This window comes from Podarcis melisellensis, assembly GCF_964234715.1.
Source record: "Podarcis melisellensis genome assembly, chromosome: 10".
In the NCBI taxonomy this organism is placed as follows: domain Eukaryota; kingdom Metazoa; phylum Chordata; class Lepidosauria; order Squamata; family Lacertidae; genus Podarcis; species Podarcis melisellensis.
Window position 1 is genome coordinate 25027640 of NC_138542.1, and position 17424 is coordinate 25045063.

At 40.0% G+C, this 17424-nt stretch overlaps 2 protein-coding genes across 4 annotated transcripts in view; one reads left to right on the forward strand and one right to left on the reverse strand.

Moving 5' to 3' along the window:
• IMMP2L (inner mitochondrial membrane peptidase subunit 2) overlaps positions 1-17424 on the forward strand; it is a 476940-nt gene that overhangs the window by 165412 nt on the left and 294104 nt on the right. The gene's annotated exons all lie outside the window — the stretch shown is intronic.
• The window catches only part of LRRN3 (leucine rich repeat neuronal 3), a 46070-nt gene that overhangs the window by 3407 nt on the left and 25239 nt on the right, over positions 1-17424 (reverse strand). The window contains exon 2 of one of the 2 annotated variants that reach the window (XM_081928976.1): positions 2272-2335. The exons of the other annotated variant lie outside the window; for it this stretch is intronic. The gene's annotated coding sequence lies outside the window, so the exon portion shown is untranslated. The remainder of the gene's footprint in view (positions 1-2271; positions 2336-17424) is intronic. 2 annotated transcript variants of the gene reach the window in all.

The window sequence follows — 17424 nt, forward strand, 5'->3', positions numbered from 1 at the left end:
TCCCATTGGTGATGTGGTACCTACCAAACAAACGTTGGCTCATGTGTCACCATCATCGACATCTACTAATGTGTGTACATTTTTGGGATCATGACCAATATGTTTCTGAGTACAATAAGAATTCAAGTCGCTGTAGAACTTTACATCTGGTTAAACATAATAGCAACTCAGTTTTTTCCAGAAGGCTGGCAGGGTTGGTCTGTTACAACAATATCGGCAGCAAGTCTTGTGGCACATTGCTTGGCACACAATATTTTCAATAAACAAACAAAATGGTAGGCAATACATGACTGACACATCAAGTTGCATTCTATCTTGCGCTGTTTTCCTTTTGTTTCCTGCAGTCATAATTCACACTGGTAGCTTTGTTTGCAAACTTCTATGATAAGGCCAATGGTTCACTGACATTGATAAATGTATTTTGAGATGTTGCTGGTAAAAGATAGTAAACACTGCATCCCTGGCAAAGGATGTCTTCCAAGATGTAAAGCATAGAATAGTCTGAACTAACATCTGATTTGGCTCCTTCCTTCCCTTCATTTGTTGGCATTGAATGCTAATCTCCAAGACCGACTTGCAACTTTTAGACAACTAGTGACAAACATTATCTGAAATAAACACTGCTGGTGTCAGCAGGAGAGGCATAGTACGTTTCTCAGAGCCATCTATATTTTCCTTTTTAAAACATATTTTATATTCTGTTTTCATCTGTTCAGTTCCACATAATTGTATTTTGCTCTTTTCTGTTCCTTTATGTACACACTAGTACATACGTGTGTGCACATGCTACATACATAAACAGTGGAGATATCTTTAGCCATTTTTATTAGGTATGTGTGTGTTTCTACACACACACACACACACACACACACACACACACACTACTCCATGGCACTGAAGGCAGTTAAATAAATGACTTCAGTAATCCTGCAACAATCCGTTAAAGTAGGTCACAATTATCCCTGTACAGCACTGGGGCTGAGGCTGTGAGATAATGGCTTGCTTAAGGCCATGTAGTGCCTGAGACAAGTTTTGGACCAGGGATGCTTTGAGCCACAACTTAATAAGGAACTTAACAAGAAAGCTCCTTAGACCAACATCTTCCAGCTTCTTGCTCCATTGATCTTTCTGATTTCATTGGGACTACTTTGGAGCAAGCAATTTGATGATTATAGTCAAATGGCTTGGGGGCTTTGCATCCCAGTTCTGCCGCTTTCTAGCTAAACAGGGATTTCAGAAACAGTTTTGAAACTACTCTGGGCATTGAGGAGGCAAACGACAAATTATTGGCATTATCCTTTAAGCATCCGCAGTAGACTTTCCAAAGCATATTTCTATTGTCAGTTGTTCTCTTCCACTTGAAATGCTGCAGAAACCTTCAAAAGAGGTTTGATTTGCCATGGTGTTGGTGCCATGGCCAATGGCTGCACTGCAATTGGTTTAGCTGTGTTTATGAAGCTTTTGTCCTACCCTTCTTCCAAGATGCTCAGGGCAGCGGATATGATCCTCCCCAATGATTAATCCTCAAAGTAACCTACTGGGGTAAGTTGAGCTGAAATATAATGGCTGGCTGAAGGTTATTCACTGAGCTTCATGACTGAGTAGCAATTTGAACCCTGCTGTAATGCCTCCAAGCCTGTAGTATTGGGTGATATCAAGTGGTGTGGGTCCACTCGCACAATGAACTTCTGCTTGTGCATTGGGGCTTCCTCTCCCTGCTACAACCCCTACACACACACACACACACACACACACACACACACCTCCCCCCTTTGTATGTAGATGTAAAGCTTCCAAACTTGCGGTGTCTTAATGTGTATAAATAAAATCATCAGACAATGTGTGAGCTAAACATGTCAGTGAAACATTATGTTGTTTTGAGGTTTTCTAATGCATTTTTTTGTGGCAAGGGGCCAATAGATATGCAATGCAAAGTAGCACTGGTACAGAATAACATAATCAAAATATAATCTGTTCCATGAAATTAGGTACTCTTCAGGCTTGCAGAGAAAAGAACATTTGCACAAATGGTTAGTTAATAAAACTCTGGCATTAGCTTCAGAAGCTGAATTACCTTGCTGTCCCTATTGTTGGATGTGCTGCTGGTGACAAAAGACTTAAAAATGGACCTCTTTTCTGTATTAAAGATTTGGTGGGGGAAAATTTTCTTGGACACTAGTGCAGTAGTTTAGAAGAATTATAAATACAAAGTTAGCACTACAGAAAGCTCTTAGGCAAAGGCAAGACTTCTTCTATTAGGGTCAGTGTTACCTTTCAAGTTTATCCTTGCTAATGCCTTCAGGTAAACTTCATTATTGGTTCTTTCAGATTTGATCTAAAGAAAAGAAAGTTACTGAGCAATGAACTCAAGTAACCTTGTTATTTTACAGTAGGACTGGATACTCTCTTAGTATTGGCTTATTTGTAACATTGCAGAGCATCAGTTTACAATCTCTTGCCCAGAGTAAGGGATGAGCTTAGAAGGGGAGAGAAAATTGTGGTGTTAGGAAAGTGAGAATCCTTGGTGATTAACTTGCTTCATATCCATTGGAGAACAGGAAGTTTCCATTTGGAGCTAGTTGCAGGCAGAATTACATACCATATGCAGTCAGTTATGGAATCATGTGTATAAATAAAATTATATGAAGTGCTTTGACAAAGTGCATTGACTATTTGTAGAACTACTTGCCATGAATATATCTAATTCTCAGTCTAAACTAGTGTCCATCACCACATTGTATGCATTATTCATTGTGTAAAGAATAATTCCTTGAAGGCACTGCCAGTAAATTTCATAGGTGGCCCTCAGTTGCGTTATTAATAAGAATCAAGATTCTGGTGTTTAAATATGTGTTATTTTGGTCTGAAATAACATGCAGAATAACAAGCAGCCTCATGCTTTGCATATATACTTGAAACAATATTGAAATGATTATTTAGCCGTTGTATGAAGTGTTGGTAATGGAAAAGGACTTTTTGGAGATCATTTTGGCATTGCACATAGCCACTTCTTTCCTTTCTTTGTGGTGGGAACAAAAGATCCACAAAGTCTTCCATTAATTACCATTTTTTGTCTGAATCAGGTTACTATGGTAAAAGCTTTGGAACAAGCCAGGTTATTAGGGCAGCTTCAAACCATGGTTTAATATCCTGCTTTATTTCAAAGCTTTTAACCTTAGTTTTCTGGTTCAAGCAAAATGGGAAACGGTGGGTAATGGAGGAACTTCATGGTTTGTTTACTTGTGCATATGAAGAGAGGAACAAAGAAGTTGTGTGTTTGGTCAAAAAGGTTTGTTGTCAGTGTGTCAAGAGCATACTATCCTCTCACTCGACCTGAAAACACTTAAAAGGAAATGCTAGTGACCTGTATGTCCAAGACCAGGCACTCTACTACACATCTAATGGTGATTCAGAACTAGCATTTTCTTCATACTAAACTTCTAGGCACCAGAGTGTCGAGTATGCAAGAACTTCCTATCTAGCTACCCCCTAAACTGGAGGTATAACATTTTGTGTGTGTTATACTAAGAAAGAAATGCACAGTTGTCACAAATTTAGCATTATTAGCCCATTCTTGCTCCATTCTGTGTGAAATGAAACGCAGAAAGGAGAATCCTGCTTACCCCTCCACCCCCTTGACACATGTGTGATTACTTTGTAACCTGAAACATATAGTGCACTTAAGTGTAAGACCCCAACAGCATTTCATTGCTGAAGATGAAACTTGGCTGAACTTAAATTTATATTTTGCATTTAATTTGGTGGTGTGTGTGCGTGCGTGCGTGCAGCAAATTTCATTCCTCTTTCCAAGGTGCAAATACCAGAATGAAATTTTGATAGTGTGAGTGCTTCATTTATTAATGAGTGAAACATCTTACACACGTCTCCTAATGCTCAGTAAAAGTGTTAAGTTTATATACAGGAGGAACATATATGTCTGAGTGTAGACTGCAAACTTTCTTGTTAAAAGCTAATATGCCTCTGGCAAAAGAGCTCTGTGCTGCTGCTACCTGCCAGCTGCTACTGGCATGCTGAGAAATGATCAAGCTGCTCATTTCCTTCCTGTTTGGCATTTAAGACATTTCTAGCTTAATATACAGAGGTATTCAGTATACAGATGACTTTATACTAAAGTAGATGGATTGTACTACTCTATTAACTTTACAAATACAAAGCGCACATAAGCACAAACTCTTCCAGGGTTTAATTTCTTTCTCATCCTGTAGCAGCGAGTTGGGGAGCCCTTTTGGGGGGGGGGTACGACTGCTTTCCTCACAGGGATAATCTGTTAGAGGACACATGCTGGCATTTGTGCTGGACCAGTGACAAAATCAGGCAGAGGCAGAGCTCTTTCTCCTTTTCTGCCACCTCTTTTCACTTACATCCCCCCACATTGTACCCCTTTCCTCATTTTTCTCTTTGACACCCACATGAAATTAGGCTGAGGGCTGCAAGTTGCTGACTCCTGCTCTAGCATGACCAAGAAATTGAACTCAGATCCAGAAGTTGAGCCCTGGGTTGGCTCTTAATAGCTTGGTCTTATTTCATGTCTATGTGACAAAGTAAGTGGGTTGCAGTCTGGGTCTCAGTTCAGTTAGGGTAAAAGTTTCCGTTTGCCACAAGCACTAAGGTCACCATTATTTGGGGCAAAGGATAGGTTTTGCATTGCAAAATATGTGTCTTCCCTCTGCCTCTGTTCCAATCCATTATAATGATAGCTGGCTTCAGTACTACTTAAACATTAAAGAGCAAACTCACTAGATCTCTTTATGCGCCATATATCTTAAGAAAACGAAAGCTTACTAGAATTAGGCACTTAATATGTTTGTATTTCTGCATTTCTGCTAGAGCTGGAGACCTTACTTTGGAAGTACTTTATTTGCAGCTGTTCAAGGTTCTGTTCTGTAAAGGCCAACTGCAGAGATATTTGCTTGTTATAGCAAACTTTTGTTAGGAACCAAGCAAAATTAATACAAAATGAATAAAGACATGTGAAAAGTAAAGCAGGTCATGTCAGAAACATGTTGGTTATCAAAAAACAGACATTAAATCTTACTTTCCCCACAGCTGTTTCCCTCCGTGAACTGAATATCTTTGTTGGAAGGTGTACAGTCTGATTATATGCATATATATTGGGGTTGAAGGGCCATTGGGTTTATTGGGACTCATTCTATCGATGGGGGAGAAATTCAGTTCACATTTTAATGCAAACCCATCTAATTCACACTACATGAACCAATACAGGAACTGAAACACATCTATCCTTTGAAATTTTCACTTCTCTGAATTTTGGAGTGCCAGTCTCCAACAACAAAATGTGCACATAAAGGTGCATATTAATATACAGTGGTACCTTGGGTTAAGTACTTAATTCGTTCCGGAGGTCCGTACTTAACCTGAAACTGTTCTTAACCTGAAGCACCACTTCAGCTAATGGGGCCTCCTGCTGCTGCTGCACCGCTGGAGCACAATTTCTGTTCTCATCCTGAAGCAAAGTTCTTAACCCGAGGTAATATTTCTGGGTTAGCGGAGTCTGTAACCTGAAGCGTATGTAACCCAAAGTACCACTGTGTAGTAAATATTGCAGGTCCATGGTTTCTGTTTATTAACACCATGATATATCATGATCATGGACAGAAAATTGGTCTAAAATCTGGAAGCCCTGTATTAGCCTATTTAGCCTTGAGTGCCATTGTGTCTCAGCTTTACTTCAATGGTTAGTACAGTGGGAACCCACTTACTGGGCCTTGCTCTTTTTGAAAGATCAGCAAGGTAAAACAATTAAGTACTTTGATAAATGGTAGAAAGTAGTAGCTTGATAAAACACAGCACAACCACGCTGTGATGGAAAAACCAAGAGTTCACACCCGTGGTTCTTCAGACTATTCTGCCTTAAACATCTAGTATAACTATGTTATTTTTCTCAACACCAGTATCAATATGTTGCTTTTTGTAAGCATCATTAAAAATAATTTGCAGCTGTAATATTACCATGTTGAAATGCATCCTTTGTTAACTATGACAGCAACATTGGCTGCTTAAAAAAAAAATCCCAGATACGTTCCGGACTCTCGAACAGTGTGACCCTTTGCAGACTAATTATCTCTCTTGTAGACAATGATTGGTATGCCTTAATTAGGCATGTGCCTCTTGCTGTCACTGATGACTCATGCCTTGGTTCTCAAGGGATGTGTGGATCTCTTATTTGAGCTGGAATGGATAAAAAGAGGACATTGTTTTTAATCTTTGGAGCTAAGAACCAGTTAGATTGGGCAGAAAGGAATGCAATCATAAGGCACTAGAAAACTCTTCCCACCCACTCCGTTTAGTGTCAGAAAGCTTTATTTAAAAAACGTTGCAGTCTGAATGTAACATCCCCTGCTGCTAATGAGAAAAGCAGTTCATCTCACATTGGCCCATTTAGAGGTAGTGAGGAGTCCCAAAACACAGCTGTATTTACACAGCCGCCTCTCAAAGAAAACTCAGCTAAAAAAAGGCATTCCGTAATTTATGTTACTTAAGCTTTTCTGTAAGAATTGTCATAGGTTACTATCAAATAAAAAAAGGGAAGAAGGGTGTTGATTACCTGCCTGGACTAGAGAGAGAAATCTGAAAGAAAACAACAACCAGTATTGGCAACGAAGAGCAAAACCAAATATTCAATCACATTAGTTTAGTAAGTATATTCTGTTCTGGACTGATGATGTGTAGCTTCCTCAGTACATTTAAATCATAGTTAGCATCCTTATAATGTGAGAAGGGGATTCTGATCTGCAGATGACTCAGAAAAACAAGGAGGTTATTTATGCCAGTAAATCCCGAGAAAGCACTATATGTGAACCTTTTGAAACAGCATGAGTTTACAGCGCATGCTTTGTCTGGAGACAAACCAAGAGAAACCTAGAACCCAAAGTTTGGATGACACGCTAAGCCAAAACACAGCTCAGCTCGCAGCAGAAGTTAGGGGGAGGCATGTAGTTGTCGAAATCTCCTTTGTAGGAACTCTCACACTTGTACATGTTCACTGAGTCATAGATAGGCTTAGGATGACGTGCAAACCAGCTCTATGTGAGTGAGGCAAGCACATAAGAACAAAAAGGGGAGTGTTAATGCAGAATGAAGGGAAGAGTATCATGAGTGCTGACACTATCAGATTAAAGGGGTTTAATAGTAGTAAATTAGTATTTTGATACGGCAGCCTAGACACGAATTTTACTATTTGTAGGAAGTAGCAGAATATTATGGGCAGGTAACATGGCAGTTCAGGTCTTCCATCCTTAATTGCAGTATAGGAGGGCTTCTGCATGAACAGCTTCTTTATTATCAGTGCTTCCCTTTCTTTGAATCAGCTGTTCTCTTTTATTAAATTCCCTTGAGACAGAGGGAAGGCTTCATCCCAGCTCAAGACAGTGCCAATAACCCCCTGTTATCCCTTCCCTGCCAAGTATCGTCTTACCATTTATTTAATATGCTCCTCCCTCAAGGGAAGGGCCACGCTCAAGTTCACCCTCTTAGTCTGGACGTTGGACAGTCTCACTCACAGCTTCATTATATATTATGAGTTGGTTTGTTTTTACGTTGATAATCTCATTGTAGGAAAACTGTAATCCGCGAGAGAAAAGAAACGATAGCACTGGGAAAAGAGGAATGATGGCCTCACTTTTCCACACATTCATTTGTGCTCCCGAGAGCCTTTCTTTGTCAAATGAGGTGAAAGCATTTTGAATGGTGCCACTTCAGATTGCAGGCATAGGCTTGTATTTTTGAATGCTTCTCTGTGTCCAAAAACTCTACATTATCTGATAGAGAGGGCTACCCTAAACCCCTTTCTGAAGCATATACTGTATTGTAGGAATGTTATGGTGGGGGTTTGTATTTTGGGGAAGTATATATTATCCATAATTATTCTGTCTCTAATGCCTCATTCTGTATATTGTGTATATCACTTCTGAAATTGCTATATTTACATTTCCAGAGGGTCTCTCTTATATTTATGGAGAGAAGAACTGGCACTGAGGTTCAAGGTCAATTAAGCAAACTGGATTGATCCTTGTACAATGGGATGGGTGCATGATTTTACCTGTATAAAGTAAAAGTAATTTGGCTATATTTAATACTCCTTTCCCTTGACTTTGCTTGTACTTGAAACAGTTTACAGTAAGAGAATAATTACAATACTTCACTTTTTGAGCCAGTATCGCAATCCTAATTTCCCCCCCTTCAGCTCTCTGGGCTAGATGTTGCCTGAGGGGAAGCCAAAGGCTTAAAATGTTTTGTATGGAACTAAGACAGGATAAACTCTCAGTCTTTGGGCCGTTAGAGGCAAACATTCTGAAAAGTTCTTATGTCACAAGAAGCCTATTATACCTAAGGACATTTGAGACTATCCTTCTTCTAAAAATAGGTTAGAAAGTACTATAGGAATTTTTAGTTATTAGCTTTGGGGTTGTTGTTTTTTTTTGCTTTTTAAAAAAGAATATAACCATACTCTGTTCTGTGCACTGTTTTCTATATTAACTGTCTGGTCCTCATTGGATGCTTGTTTCCAGGGGGTGATGCTCTTCAGCCCCAATGGGGTTGTGGAGTTCCCCAGGGTTCAATTTTATCTCCTATGCTGTTTAACATCTAGATGAAAGTGCTGATGGGGTCAGCTGGTGTTTTGGAGCTTGTTGTCAGCAATATGCTAATGACACACAGTTCTACTTCTCCTTTAAATCTGCAGGTGTGGCAGTGGATGTGTTAGATCAGTGTTCCCCAACCTTGGGCCTCCAGCTGTTTTTGGACTACAACTCCCATCATCCTTGACCACTGGTCTTGCTAGCGAGGGATGATGGGAGATGTAGTCCAAAAACAGCTGGAGGCCCAAGGTTGGGGAACACTGTGTTAGACCAACCTTTATCAACCTGTGCATCCGCAGATGTTGTTGAACTACAACTCCCACCACCCCTAGCTAGCAAGGCCAGAGCTCAGGGATGATGGGAATTTTATTAATTATTAATAGGTAAAGGTAAAGGCACCCCTGCCCGTGCGGGCCAGTCTTGACAGACTCTGGGGTTGTGCGCCCATCTCACTTAAGAGGCCAGGGGCCAGCGCTGTCCGGAGACACTTCTGGGTCACGTGGCCAGCGTGACATCGCTGCTCTGGCGAGCCAGAGCCGCACACGGAAACGCCGTTTACCTTCCCACTGGTAAGCGGTCCCTATTTATCTACTTGCACCCGGAGGTGCTTTCGAACTGCTAGGTTGGCAGGCGCTGGGACCGAGCAGCGGGAGCGCACCCCGCAGCAGGGATTCGAACCGCCGACCTTTCGATCGGCAAGTCCTAAGCGCTGAGGCTTTAACCCACAGCGCCACCTGCGTCCCCCGTTTTTTAATTTAATTATTATTAATAATTATTTAATTATTAATAGATGTTAGTGAATTCCCTCTGTTCAGTTCAAACCCTTGTAATTTTTTCTCAGGCTTTCCACCCAGTTTGAATAAGCACAACATTTTAAAATCCTGTTATGCTCCATCAAGATGGGGCAGAATATGTTATCAGATATTTGATTACATTCAATACCAATTTATTAGTTTATTTTTTGTAAAGGTCTAGTAAAAATAGGTTTGAAATGGGGAAAAGAATTCAACATCTAGAAGGTAACACATAGTGGCAGCAGTAAACAGCAAAACATTGAACCACCAGTAGTACAGTATTTGATGGTTAAATCCTGTAGCACAGTAGTGGGTGGGGGGAGCCAGTAGTGGGTGAGGGGAGCCAGTAGTGGGTGAGGGGAGCCAAGTGCATTTTAAGTCTGGGTACTATGACATCAGTTAGGCTTAATGACTATTTTGGATTTGTAAAATTATTGTGAACCTACAGCTGTTTTCCATGAGATGGGGAGATGGTAAGTATTTATTATAGAACTATATTAATTGATCAACAACGCCTTGTTTAGCAGAACAGTTCAGAGCAATTACATCAATTTAGAGAATATATGTGGTGGTGCTGGCAGGATAATAAAAACATAACCAAATAAATTCAAATAAAAACCTTCTTAATGGGAAGTATGGTAAAAAAAATCAGTCACCACGGTTGCAGATTCCAGGGAAGCCTTCCTGCAAACAGCTATAGGTTTAACAGATGTTTGTGCCATCTGCACAGATGTCAGGGGATGAAGGCACAATGTCAGGGTGGGACTACTCTGCACAATCCCACTCCTTTCTCCTGTGTTTTTCCTATATAGGAGCAAAGTGCACCTGAGTCATTCCAGAGACATAGAACAGGGTTTCACCAACATGGGTACCCAGCTGTTGTTGGAATACAATTCCCCTCATCCGTGACCACTGTTCCTGCTAGCTAGTTATGATGGGATTTGTAGTCCAAAAACAGCTGGAGACCCCAGTTTGGGAAACCCTGTTCTAAAGGTATGTTTCTCACAGCTCTAAGAATTTATATGATAAATGTGTCAGAACGGCTACCATTATTTATTTATTTTAAACCTGCCAGAACTGTAGTAACCATGCTTTTTCCATCAACGCTTTTGGATTTTTAAGCTACCAGTATCCCTTCCTACTTTTAAAAAACAAAGCCTTGTAATTTTGCCTTTGATAACCTCAGCCAACAGTTACACAGTTGTTTTTGGCTGCTGAGTTTGTCATCAAGCCAGTCTGATTTATCTTCATATTTTTTTAGATGGTGGTATTTCAGATGCTGGAAATGTGTGTGTGTGTGTGTGTGTGTGTGTGCGCACGCTAAGGGTTATTTATCTCTTAATTATAGATTCCCCTGGTGAAGAACCATCTGTGACTCAAAATGCATTGGGTTATTTGAACAGAATTGCCTGCTTTTGTTGATCTTTGAATAGATCTGTTACTGCAACCACTCTTTAACAATATTGCTTGGAGAGGTAATAGAAGAGACAGAGATATGTACAGTAGCAATTTTGGAGTGTGTTGCCATTGTGCCAGAGGTAGCAAAATATCCAGTGGGAGATATGCAGGGCTGCTCCTACCCATTCATTCATTTCATTCATCTCAGTTAATCATTTGCCTGAATTGCATGTATATGATTGCTCTCATTTAGAGTGCTATTTATATTGGCAGCATTCTTAATGTTTGGCTGGCTTCAAATCCCAGATACTGAGTTGTTGTTTTCCTATCAGCAGTAATGTATGTTTTGTGTATGAAATATACAGTGATTCAGAAATAGTCCTGTATTGAATAACTTCATATATAGATCAACATGATCGCTATGCTTCTGAAGTGCTCCACACCTATGAAGAACATGCCTGTTCAATTGATTCGGTGCAGGAGATTGTTCCTCTGTTGATTTTTTCCTGATGAAAAGGGATTCTACTTAGAGTTGATAGAGTACAGTGCTGAATCTGAATTCCAATGACGTCAAGTTCTGGAAGTTTCAAGTAAATATCTGAATTAAGAAATAACCCTTTGAAATGCATGAATGGTTTCTGTGGACTAATCCATACTGGTTACAACATTATTAATGTGTTATAAAAGTGTGACACCAGGGTGCGCTGTACAGCAGTCAATTGAAAATTGCATTGAGAGCTATATAATGTTTTCTTTCTTAGTGTTTGTTTTTAAAAATTTTTTTAGATAGTGTAGATCCAGTCTGTATGTAATGTAGAATATCACTGTCAGTCAATGTAGACTATACTGGTCTATAATACGGACCAGTAGGTCCTATGTTTTCCCCTAATATTTTCACCCCGTATTTTTCGCTCTATAACACGCACCCGACCATACACGCACATAGTTTTTAGAGGAGGAAAACAAAAAAAAAATATTCTAAACAAAATAGTGGATGTATGATTTTTGTGGTTCATGCTGTGGCCACAGACATGTGATCTGACAGTGAGTTGGAGTAGCCCAATGCAAAAATCCTGAGGATCCATGTGGATCCATGCTTTGTAACCACGTTTTTGCACCACTGTGGCCCGAGGCAACAGTGGGTGCGTGATTTTTTTTGGTGCAAGATGTAGCCATGGACATGCTATGTGATCTGACTGTGAATTTGGGGTGACCCAGTGCAAAAATCCTGAGGATCCATGTGGATCCGTGATTTGTAACCACGTTTTAAGTGGGGAGGGAAGGAAAAGCACTCAAGGGACAAGGAGCACGCATGGGGTGTGTGGAGAAGGATGCTGCTAATGGAGGAGAGGGGTTTAAGGGGAGAAGAAGCACATGTGGGATGGGTGGAGAAGGATGCTGCTAATAATGAAGAAGAGTGGTATAAGGGGAGAAGACTCCTCTCCTCTCCCACTTTGCTCCTTTAAAGCAAGCAGGCTTAGCGAGCTGAAAAACTTTGCTCCTATTTAATGAGCTGAGTGGGGAGGAGAGAGGGACAGAGAGCCTGCTTGCTTTAAAGGAACCAACTGGACAGGAGCCGCTTACACTTGTGTAAGCGGCTCCTCTCCTCTCCCGCTTTGCTCCTTTAAAGAAGCAGGCTCTCTGTCCCTCTCTCCTCCCCACTCAGCGGCTCTTCTCCCGCTTTGCTGTATCAAAGCAAACCACGGAGGAGGGAAGGAAGGGGAACCATGGATCCTCTGCTCACGACTGCAGCAGATCCCCCCACCACCACCCATAGGCATTCACTCCATAACACGCACAGACATTTCCCCTTACTTTCTAGGAGGAAAAAAGTGAGTGTTATGGTGCAAAAAAATACGGTAATTCATTCTTGATTTATATGTTACAGTGAATGTCCAAAATCTGGTGATTGTTGCAGAATCAGAAGAATCTTTATTTGCATCAGCCACTAGCCATAGCAATAAAATAACATAAAATGAACTGAAGATAGAGGTAAAAACGTAACTATACAAAATACATTCTGGAGGTTTACATCAATAATCAAATAACAGATCTTATTCTAATTGCCCCTGCTAATTTTTTTTTTTTTGCAGTTTTTGCTATCACCTGATTAGGTGATTGTTGCATTTTGACACTTAGCGAACATGGACATTCACAGTTAATTAATGCCTGTCTGAAAAAAGGGAAAATATAATGTAATAGATCCATGGTGCTAAATGTTTAGGTTTGGTAAATATTAGGATTTAATTAGAACTTGTATGTTATAAGGCAGTCTCAGTGTGTATTGGGGGGGGTAATGTAACAGGTTTGAGGTGTTTAATTAGCATTTATGTGTAAAGACTGTGTATCAGACCTTGCGAATGTAACCAAAATCCATGTGTATTGGCATATGTGTGTGGACCTGCTTCTGAGCATCAAGAATTAGTGAATAGTTAATTAATCTAGTTAAATTTCCTAAGTGTTTACCAGCCTTTAATCCTAGTCAGTCAACATGTATTTTCTATTCTGTTGGAAGCCACCCAGAGTGGCTGAGGCAACCCTGTCAGATGTATGGAGTACAAGTAATAAATTATTATTATTATTATTATTATTATTATTATTATTATTATTATTATTAAAATCTTAAAAGAACTGGGTATTATAATGCAAATGAATAAAGGCAGCTTTTAGGAACAGCAGAGATGGTACTAGGAAGCAGAGAAGGAACTGTGCTTGTATTTGTCCTGGAGACCAAGGTAGGCTGCAGAGTAAAAAAAGGGTGTTGGTGATGCTGCCATAGGCTAAGCTCGAGTGTTTTGGGGTGCTGCTGATGTGCACTAGTCTCCATTGTGCCTCATTTCCCCCAAAGAAACATAGACCTTGGTGGTGGGCAAATACACCTGGAATCTCGTGCACCGCTGTGCAGAAATTCAGGTGGCTTTTAACAGCATAAGTTATTTTTAGACACGCACAAAGCTTGTTCCATGCAGCATGCAAGCTGCAATACATGCAGGAGAATCAGCAAGGTATAGTGGTTAGACCAGCATTTCCACAACTTGGGTCTCCAGCTGCTTTTGGACTACAATTCCCATCATCCATGACCACTGGCCCTGTAAGCTAAGGATGATGGGAGTTGTAGTCCAAAAGATGCTGGAGGCCCAAGTTGGGGAAACACTAGGTGGGCTAAGACAAAGGAGACTCAGACTCAAATCCCTGCCTAGTGATGAAACACTCTGGATGACTTAGCCCAGTCAAGGTCTCTCCGTCTAACCTATTTCATAGGGTTGTTGCGAGGGTGAAATGTATTGGGGGGAGGGGAGAGTTATGTATGCTGTCATGATCTCCTTGAATAAAGGTGGGATATAAATGTAGTAAATAGCTTAAATAAATATATTACAAAATTTGTCAAACAGTTTCTACAGATGATTAAGTACCATTTGTGCAAGATCGCCAATGAATCTAGTTTAGAATTCTGCTTATCCAGATACAATCCCAAACTCTTATCTACTGGGCATCGTTGCTTATCTGTTCCATGGCCTTGTCTCTGTGGTGTGTTTGGCAAGCTGATATTCTTTTGGGACAACATCCCCCCCCCAATATGTATATGGTAGATTTGCAGTCTTAGAAATAATATGCACAGACACCAGTAGATGCAGGTTAAAACAAAAGCAAGACAAATGCAGAAGAGAAAATAACTATCGATTTGTAGAGCTTGTTATTTGGGTTATTCCAGTGACTGTATCAACAAAGACTCACTGAAAAGAAAGTTAGCTGTTCTTAGTCTTGCCAAGACCCTTCTAAATCTTTGGGGAAACATCCATAAAAGATGCATTTATTTTATAATTACTAAAATAATTTTGAAAGATATCTTGGTCTAGGAGGGATAATACAATGGATTCACAGTGGAGCAATAAGCATAAATGAGTGTTTTTACATTTACTTAAGACATCTGTATAGTTGCAAAGGCAGTTGTGGGACACTAGAACTGACAAGTGATAATTGGCAAAGCGGATATTAATCATTAGAATGCTTTTTGTAAAAGCTTGAAAATTGAGGTTCTGGTCTCTGCAGTGTTTTATATTAGCTGGAGTGGGGTATTTTTGCATGCTCATAAATTAGCAGCTTGTAGAGATATAGCCATATCTAATTACAGGGAAAAATGATTTGTATTTATTTTTAATTATAGCTTTTGCTCAGCTGAGCACTTCATTAATAACATTGCATGTTTAGTTTATTCTTTGTACATGATTGGCAAAACAAATTATATTTCCAAACCTGAAGCTGTCATCTGGGCATGGTTATTTAAATATACCTAAACTGTTCAATATCTCTAATCCACAGGACAAAACTTTTGTTTTGTTTTGTTCACAGCTAAGACAGATCACCATTTTGTTCACACTGTACTTTATGCAGTATATAAATGGTGTTGTTTGAAAGCACATAGTAAAACACAGCAGCAGGTAAAGTGATTGGCTGAAGTCCTAAGATACCTATTTACTCTGTGTTTTCAGCCATGTGTATTGCCCTTCAAATATTATTTGATGGACATGGTTAACCTACTAAGGGAATGGAAGCACCTTTCGCTTGCTCTAGCATTGAGAGTTTATCTCATTTTTCTGAAAGCAGATACATTGCAAAACAAAACCTACTTTTCTTTTAAGCTTTCCCACCTCTCCATCCCTGGAAGAACCATTGGTAGTAGTAATGATACAATGATACACCTGATAAAATACAGAACACAGTCTGACAGATTATAGTAGGAGAGGTGAGCTTGGGAGATGGGGCAACTTTCTGCTGCCAGCAATAAATATTGGCAGAAGTCCCCTTCTCACATACAGTGGTACGTCTGGTTACGTACTTAATTCGTTCCGAAGGTCCGTACTTAACCTGAAACTGTTCTTAACCTGAAGCCCCAATTTTTTGCCCCAATTGGCTGACTCCCCAATTTTTTGCTGCTGTTTCTAAAAACAATGTAGGTTCACAGGAGGAAACGAAAGTACATGTTTGTGGGGTTTGATTAAGCCTCTGTGAGCTGGCCATCCTTGGATTACAGTATTAAAGATGGCGTACAAGACTAGCCAAAGACACTTTGCTGCCTAAGGCAGAGCAGCAAATAGTACTCTCCAACTTCCTGGACATGATACTCCTGCCATTTCAGGATTCTGGTTGCTTTTATTGGCCCACATTCAACTCATGGCTACTTTCTGGAAATGGCCCTGGAAGTAGGATCGGAATCACTGAAGTACAGGGCTCCCAACTGCCCTGCTTTAAAAACCTCCAAGGAAGGAGAGTCCACAGTCACCCAAGGGAGACCGTTCCACTGTTGAACAACCCTACTATATCCATTTGTTTTTCCGTATGTACTTTAAAAACCATCAGGTTTCATAACTTTGCCTAGAAATGAAATAATTAGCCCTGATCTGTTAACCAGATTGCCATTGATTTAGCTGTTAAATACACGCAGTCGGTGCTCAACTCTAGGCACATATGTAGCTGTACATACTTATTGTGCCGGTTGATACACTGTAGCGGGTTGCTACTTAGTATAGTACTGTATTGCAGACTGAAAGAGATGCTTTGGTTGAGTCCAAGGACTTGTATGTGCCTGGTAGGACTTTTTCTTTCATGAGCAGACCACTAAACAATATCACAACTCACTTTAGAAAGTAGTTTGTCCTGAAAACACACGTCTAAAACACCCCCTTGACTCTACAAAACTGGTATTATGGTTGTGTTTTTTTATTTTAAAAAACCAATTTCCTGAGTAAAAAATCACTGCTATTACTATTAAAACAATCCTACATTTACAGAGTCCAAAACGCATAAGAATACTTTCCCATTAATCAACTTTCTAGAACCAGTGCCCAGGCTGCCCATTGATGCACAGTTACTCATCGCCACTTATGGTGGTGAGCGTTATTTTTAATGCATTTCATTTATTAAATGTGTATATGTGCACTGCTATAAATTTTACATGAGCAACACATTTCATTGAATAAGTTTAAACACATCTGGAGTATCATAGTACAACTATATTCCAAACTACTCTACATAAGTTAATGGGTTAAATCTCTCTCTCTCTCTCTCTCTCTCTCTCTCTCTCTCTCTCTCTCTCTCTCTCTCTCTCCCCTCTCTCAGCAGAAATTTCTTCCAGAAGCACACAAGTACACCTTATTTCACTCTGTGTGTGTCTCACAATCACTTTGGCTGTAGGCCTTCTTTGCCAGTCACCAATAGGTACCCCCCTCCATGTGAAAAGGGAGATAATTATTTGTTACTGGCATTCTTGACAACATCATTTTGCAGAAATAATGATGGGGGGGGAGAGAAATAATGACTGGAATAATTCATTATTACTTGTTGATTCTTGTACGCCAAATTGCCTCTTTCAAACATTTGTATCTTCAATGTGCTGTGATGGAACTAATGGGAATAGCAACACCGCCAGCACTGTTATATCTAGGGGAGAATAGATTGTGTGGGCGATAGCTACCAAAGTTAAATGAATCAGTTTGCAGTTAAGTCAGCACTTAGAATCTAATCAAGGTCTTAAACGGCAAAGGCTTGAATGGGGTATCTGCAAGCTTATCCCACTCCACACTGCAGAGGTAAAAGAACAATCACCACCCACTCTG